Below are 7,365 nucleotides of genomic sequence, written 5' to 3'. Positions count from 1 at the left end.
CGTTGGTCTCTCTTCTTTGATGATTTAATTTCCAGCTTCATTTCCGGTCTGCTGACAAAAATACCAAGGCCGATGCTCTCTGCAGATCCTTCGAGAACACAGATACAAAAGACGAGCCCCAGTTCATCATTGAACTAACTAAAGTAGTCCCAGTGGCTTCAGTTAACCTGTCCAAGGTTCTCCAAGGTAAGATCTTTGTTCCAGAGTCCAAACAAAGGAAAGTTTTGCTGGGGGGACATGCCTCTAAGATTGCTGGCCATCCAGGTCAACGTGAGACGTTGAATCTCATCTCCCAACATTACCTGTGGCCATCCATGTCAACGGATATTAGAGACTTTGTGGCTTCCTGTACCTTGTGTGCCCAGAACAAGTCTCCTAAGTTGAGACTTGCAGGTCTATTATTGCCACTGCCAGAGGTCCCCCTGGCAGCATATTGGTATTGACTTTTTGACCGATTTACCTGTCTCTAATGGTTGTACAGTCATCTGGGTTGTCATTGACGGTTTTTCCAAAATGCTACCTTGCGCAATCCCAACTTATTTAATGTTTCCTTACTTAAACCAGCTGTCTTTAACAGGTTTTGCAAAGGCACTTAACAGAACCCTCCTCATGTCACTATGGATGATGAATTTAAAGTCAAGGACATCCTGGACAGGAGGATCATCAGGGGTAAGACCTTCTATTTGGTGGAATGGAAGGGCTACGGGCCTGAAGTGAGGTCTTGTAAATCTGTGGAGAATATTCATGCCCCTCTATTACTGAAGAAATTTCTCTCCAAGTCGGCTGTGTGGAGGAGGAGGCGTAAGAGGGGGGGGGGGGGGTACTGTTACTGTTAGTATTGGGTCCGTGACCTCACCGCAGTGTGGCAGACCGTAGTCTGCACAATGCAGCGCCATGGGGCCCAGCACTGGCCTACCTCGCAGGAGGAGCAGGCACCCTACAGCATACTGCCGCATCTGCCTTCACTGCCAGGTCTCATCTTGTGCGCTATATTGTTCGTCTGGACCTCTGACCTTGCACTGCCTGACCACGAGTCTGCCTGACCCAGTATACTGTACTCTGAACTTTTGTTTTGCTTTTTTTTTTCAAGTGACTTTTGTCTACCTTCTGCCAGTAAAGATCATCTGTTCCATTACTCTGCCTTTGTTGTACTCTGTACACACTGCTGCAGTTAGCTGCTTTCTGGGTGACTGGTATAAACACCAGTATCCTGACTCTTAGCAATATTGGGCTAATTCTCAGTCCACTATTAGCTGACCCAGAGGATCCATATCCTCTGGTCGTGACAACCAGCAATTGGCACAGACAGGGGGCAGTACACAATATTTAATACCGGTACAGCATCTAATAGACAACCAGTAAAGTTGTTTTACCAATAAAATGGCCGTATTGACTGGCTGGATTTGAGCCTGAGGGATTGTATGTTAAGTCTAGTTTCAACTTACAATGGCCCAGAACTGACAATAGTATGTTGAAAATATTGTATCCTGAGGCCATTGTATCTTGTGGGATCCCTGTTTATGGAAATAACCATGGGACTCTCAGAGCAGTGACTCCATATGGAGTTGTCAATAAAACACAGGAAGGACTATAAAAGGAGACGACACATCAAGTTCATAAAAATGTATAAGAACCTTTATTAGACACCACACCCAAGTTATAATACTGTATACAATAATAATCCTATGAGGGATCCAAATCCATCCCTACATAGCAATGTGCGTCCTAATCCCAAATGGGGAAACTCATATGTGCCCAGACAGTGAAGTGACAACATAGCAGGGGCAATGGAAATCTATAAAGCATAAAATGTACAGCATATAAAGACAATACACATGGTTCCGGGGTTTAGGATGCACACAGGACCTGCCGCCAGCATGAAGTGCATTGTATTTATGTGCTGTATTGTATGCTTTATAGCAGGGGTGCACAACCTTTTTTAGTCTGAGGGCCGCAGTGTCTATTTCAAGGGGCCAGAAAAAAAAATTTGATTGGTGCTCTAGATGACCGGTATCCTTGCTGCCAACCAAGGCCCCCAGATCTTCTCAAACCTCTCCGGTTTCTCCCTAGCCAAAACGGTTAGCTTATACATTGGCAGAGCTGCATCTATAATTCCAGTTTTGGACAGAAGGGATTTTAGAGGCTTCCAGTTTAGTAAGATGGATTTCCTAGCATAGAACATTAGAAGCCAGTATAGAATCCTAGAATACTTGGTCTGAATCAAGTCATTGACCAATCCTAGTAGACTGTTCTCTGGGGAGCAAACCTCTGGTAGTCCCAGCCTCTGATTCAGAAACTCATTCACCTCCAACTAGTAGGCAGCAATAAGTGGGCAAGTCCAGATCATATGGATCAGAGTTCCCCGGTCTCCATAGCATCTAGTGCACTGAGAGCTATCCAGTTTACGCATGCGTTCCATAAATACAATATAACCATTTGATCTGGATCAACTGGTCTCTAGTACTAATACAGTTGTGTTCAAAATAATAGCAGTCAGACATCATTAACCTGATCAATCACTGTTTTTGGTAGAAATGATATTTCTACATGGCAAATAATTTACTAGCAGATGTAGTAGAGTAAAAGAAACCCAATAGTCATGACATGCACGCTGCTAATTCTCTGTAATTCAATCACCTCTAGGACAGGGGCAAGCCAGATTGTACTGTGTATATATATATATATATATATATATATATATATATATATATAGATAGTTGTAGTTTTCCAAAGAAGAGGCCGCACTCCAAGATAAAGGTGAAACGACCGCTTTATTCCCCTGTGCAACGTTGCTGCTCATTGCTCAGTCTGATGCTTGAGAAAGACTGCAATGAGCAGTTGAATCGTTGCCCAGGGGTCGTTTCACCTTTACCTTGGAGTGCAGCCTCTTCTTTGGAAAACTACAACCATTTTGATGACCGAGTTGCCTAAGGTCTGAGGATTTCTGCACCCGACTTCACTAACAAGTGCTGCTGTCCTTTCTTTGTGTTATATAGATAGATAAAACTAACTACATGAAAAAACATAAAAAACTGAGCAGACCGGTCAGAAAAATGAACGCACGCGGCACACAGATATTAACTAAAATCTAACACTAAAAGTACCTTTTACAGCAAAAAATAAAAAATAAACTGAGCACAAAAGCGACCAGTAAAAAAAAATTGTACTTATTGGTGCTCAGGCTGCAGAACGCACGCAAGCGGACATTTGGTGCGTTCGCGCAGACAATGCTGTATAAAAATTTACTGCAGATACAAAAAAAAGAACACGAGCTAAAAATTAACTTATATATATATGATTCTAACTAAATATCTGAAAAAAAGAGCCCCGGGGCTGAGCAGCGAAGTACGGACTGATCAGCACTTGGCGTTCACAGCTCGCACACAGGAAAAGTGGTGCAGAGCAGGAAAATTTCTTCGCCGCAGGCAAAATCGGACGGGAGTGAAGGGGGGAAGGCGGGGGAGGGAGAGGGGGGATAGGGACAGGGATTCGGGATCTGGAACTTATGCTGCAGAAAGAAAAAAAATCACTGCAGCAGATGTGCCAGATGTTGTTCTTCTACACAGGAGCCGTGGTAGAATCACAAATCCCAGCAGATCGAGCACAGAACCTCTCAGCGCGCAGTCACCGGCTAGAATGGCTGCATGCAGGGAGGTTCTGCCCTTTCCCGTGCGGCTATAGCGCTGCCATTGGCTGGAGCGTTGTTTGAGCCTATCGCGGCGCTGGCAGGAGACCCAAAACACTGGTGTCCCCCGCCTCCCCTCGGAGGTGACCGTTGCTGACTAGTTCAGCACCGGCCACCTCCCCCTGACCCCACCGCAGCTTACATGTGCTTCCGGCGCTGCGATGTGCCGTCATCACTGATCGGCCAATCGCAGCGCACACAGCTGCAGGGGAGGCGAAATAGCCGATGTCGGTAAGAGCACCCATCGCGCTCTGGTCCTCCCGCGATTTTCCCCCAGAGCCCGGCGGACCTCGCGCCGTACATGTACGGCGCTGGTCCTTAAGTCACGTCCGGTAGCGCCGTACATTTACGGCGCAGGTCCTCTACGGGTTAATCAAGCAAACAACCTTTTGGATATAACAGGACTTCATTATCCCTGGTAAAGACTGAAACTCATTGTTCGCCCTCAAACCAGACGAGTTTCTTAGAAAGTATTTGTCTTTAGGTCATATATTCTGTTTCCCTAAGGCCCCTTTCTCACTAGCGTTATTCGTTTCCGGCACTGAGTTCCGTCCTAGGGGTTCAATACTGGAAAAGAACGGATCAGTTTCATCCCCGTGCATTCTGAATGGAGAGAAATCCGTTCAGGATGCATCAGGACTAGAGATGAGCGAACCTCTGTTTTAAGTTCGGCGTCTAAAGTTCGGCTTCCGGTTAGCGGAGAATCCCGATCTGGATCCGGATATGGATTCCGACTTCCGTTGTGGTCCGTGGTAGCGGAATCAATAATGGCCGATTATTGATTCCGCTACCACGGACCACAACGGAAGTCGGAATCCATATCCGGATCCAGATCGGGATTCTCCGCTAACCGGAAGCCGAACTTTAGACGCCGAACTTAAAACAGAGGTTCGCTCATCACTAATCAGGACGTCTTCAGTTCAGTCGTTTTGACTGTTCAGGACGGAGGTAATACTGCAGCATGCTACGGTTTTATCTCCGGAACACTTGCCGGAATGCCGGATCCAGCATTTTTTTTTCATAGAATTGTATTATTGCCAGATCAGGCATTAAAAATACCGCAATGCCGGATCCATCCTTCCAGTCTGCGCATGCACAGTACAAAAAAAAAATGGAAAAAAATAAATACGTTTTCCGGATAACACCGCAAAGACGGATCCAGCATTTCAATGCATTTGTAAGACGGATCAGGATCCGTCTTACAAATGCCATCAGTTGGCGTACGTTTTGACGGATCCGGCAGGCAGTTTCGGCAACGGAAATCACTCGCTGGATCACTCTGCCGCAAATGTGAAAGTAACCTAACCTTGCAGTTATCAATGACCTGTTGGAGTGAACCTGGGATTTCCAACAAATCTCCGCACATTGTATGTGACGCTCTGTAGACGCCCTTTTGTTTGTATCCCTCTTAGTAGAGAGATGAGACCTTTTACAAACCAATGTCTTCTGAGACCAGACAATGTACCTTCAGTACGAGAGCTGAAGGACCTGGGGTGACGTCACCGTCATGTGATCAGTGCAGGGGCCGGACTCCTACCCTGCATTGGTCAAATGACAATGATGTCACTATAGGTCCTTTACTACCTTTTCTCACCACTGCTGAGCCCCGCCCCCTGCCCTGATCACATGACGGTGACGTCACCGCAGGTCCTTCAGCTCTGGCAGTGCAGCAGATACTGGGCAGGTCCTGGTCGGTAGTCAGGGCTCTTGTTCTCTCTGGTATCAGCCATTCCTCCAGCCTGCAGGTAAGATGAGCTGTGAGGAGACAGTGTGGTGGAGAGCTCAGACATGTCACCTCTGGAGATTCTCCTCCATTACACACAAGGAATCCTTCTCCGCTCCTCAGCTTAGTATTATAGGAGTAGTAGTGGGGATAGTGGGGGTTGTCATCATTCAGTGCTGGATGGATAAGAGAATCTGCTCCCTGTAACTTAGGTTTTCACTGCCAGGAGCTTAGATACACCCAGAGCTCAGGGTTTTTCCCATCAGTGCAGCTTTATGAGGGATGTTTTGCGGGATGAGTTGTACTTTTTCTCACTCTTATTACATGGGACTCACTGATTAACCTTTATTACTTTTTTTTGGAGGGGGATGAAGAAAACCAGCAATACGACCCTTCTCCTGAATGATCCACCAAGGATGGACAGGAAGGAGATCAGCAGAAGAATATTAGACCTCACCTTGGAGATCATCTCCCTGCTGAGCGGAGAGGTAAACTTTTCTAGATTTCTCTCCTCTTTATTGTATTCTGTAACAAGTCAGACATCGGGAAGGAGAATCCATCATAGGAAGTGATAGGAAGAGTCCAGGGTCCTGGAGAACTGCCTCCAGACCTTCCAAGTGATGGAGAACCTGAAGATCAGCCCCTAGTATGGTGAGTGATGTATCATGTGACCAGTGACCAATAGTCATGTTGTAGGAGCCATGAGAAGGTAAGTAGGCACGTTGTACCCAGGAGGAGAGGGCCGGAGGAGAGCACATGGCCTCTGAAGGGTTTATTCCCTAAGTGTCTCTCTCCATCCACAGGAGTACACAATAGTGAAGAAGACATCGGGGAACTGTGTGACTCCCATCATCCATCTCCAGGAGTCAGGAGGGCGGAGCAGGACCCCTCAACCCATCACAGAGCCTCCCCCTCACCCCCTGATACATGAGCAGAAGATCCTAGAACTCACCCACAAGATGATGGAGCTGCTGACTGGAGAGGTGACACTGCTGGGAATGCTGGGAAATTCTCCAGTAACAGCACTGGAGGGGTCTGGGTGATGACGGTGTCATTGTGTTGTCAGGTTCCTATAAGGTGTCAGGACGTCACTGTCTATTTCTCCATGGAGGAGTGGGAGTATATAGAAGGACACAAGGATCTGTACAAGGAGGCCATGATGGAGGAGCACCAGCCTCTTATATCACAAGGTTAGAGCCGTCATGTGCAGTGTATACACGTGTGTGCAGTGACATGTAATGGAGGAGCACCAGCCTCTTATATCACAAGGTAAGAGCCGTCATGTGCAGTGTATACACGTGTGTGCAGTGACATGTAATGGAGGAGCACCGCCCTCTTATATCACAAGGTAAGAGCCGTCATGTGCAGTGTGTACACGTGTGTGCAGTGACATGTAATGGAGGAGCACCAGCCTCTTATATCACAGGGTAAGAGCCGTCATGTGCAGTGTATACACGTGTGTGCAGTGACATGTAATGGAGGAGCACCAGCCTCTTATATCACAAGGTAAGACCCGTCATGTGCAGTGTATACATGTGTGTGCAGTGACATGTAATGGAGGAGCACCAGCCTCTTATAGCACAAGGTAAGAGCCGTCATGTGCAGTGTATACACGTGTGTGCAGTGATATGTAATGGAGGAGCACCAGCCTCTTATATCACAAGGTAAAACCCGTCATGTGCAGTGTATACATGTGTGTGCAGTGACATGTAATGGAGGAGCACCAGCCTCTTATATCACAGGGTAAGATCCGTCATGTGCAGTGTATACACGTGTGTGCAGTGACATGTAATGTCGGAGCTCCAGCCTCTTATATCACAAGGTAAGAGCCGTCATGTGCAGTGTATACACGTGTGTGCAGTGACATGTAATGGAGGAGCAGCAGCCTCTTATATCACAAGGTAAGAGCCGTCATGTGCAGTGTGTACACGTGTGTGCAGTGACATGTAATGGAGGA

At 46.9% G+C, this 7,365-nt stretch overlaps 1 long non-coding RNA gene across 1 annotated transcript; it reads left to right on the top strand.

The window, feature by feature from the left end:
* Positions 1 to 5,369: 5,369 nt before the first annotated feature.
* Positions 5,370 to 6,263, top strand: LOC122924921. The gene is made up of 3 exons (XR_006387449.1): positions 5,370 to 5,430; positions 5,773 to 5,896; positions 6,212 to 6,263. It is a non-coding gene; the product is annotated as an uncharacterized LOC122924921 (long non-coding RNA).
* Positions 6,264 to 7,365: the final 1,102 nt, after the last annotated feature.

This window comes from Bufo gargarizans, chromosome 1, assembly GCF_014858855.1.
Source record: "Bufo gargarizans isolate SCDJY-AF-19 chromosome 1, ASM1485885v1, whole genome shotgun sequence".
Classification (NCBI taxonomy): domain Eukaryota; kingdom Metazoa; phylum Chordata; class Amphibia; order Anura; family Bufonidae; genus Bufo; species Bufo gargarizans.
The sequence above is the reverse complement of the archived record's forward strand: the minus strand, read 5'-3'. Positions and strand labels throughout refer to the sequence as shown.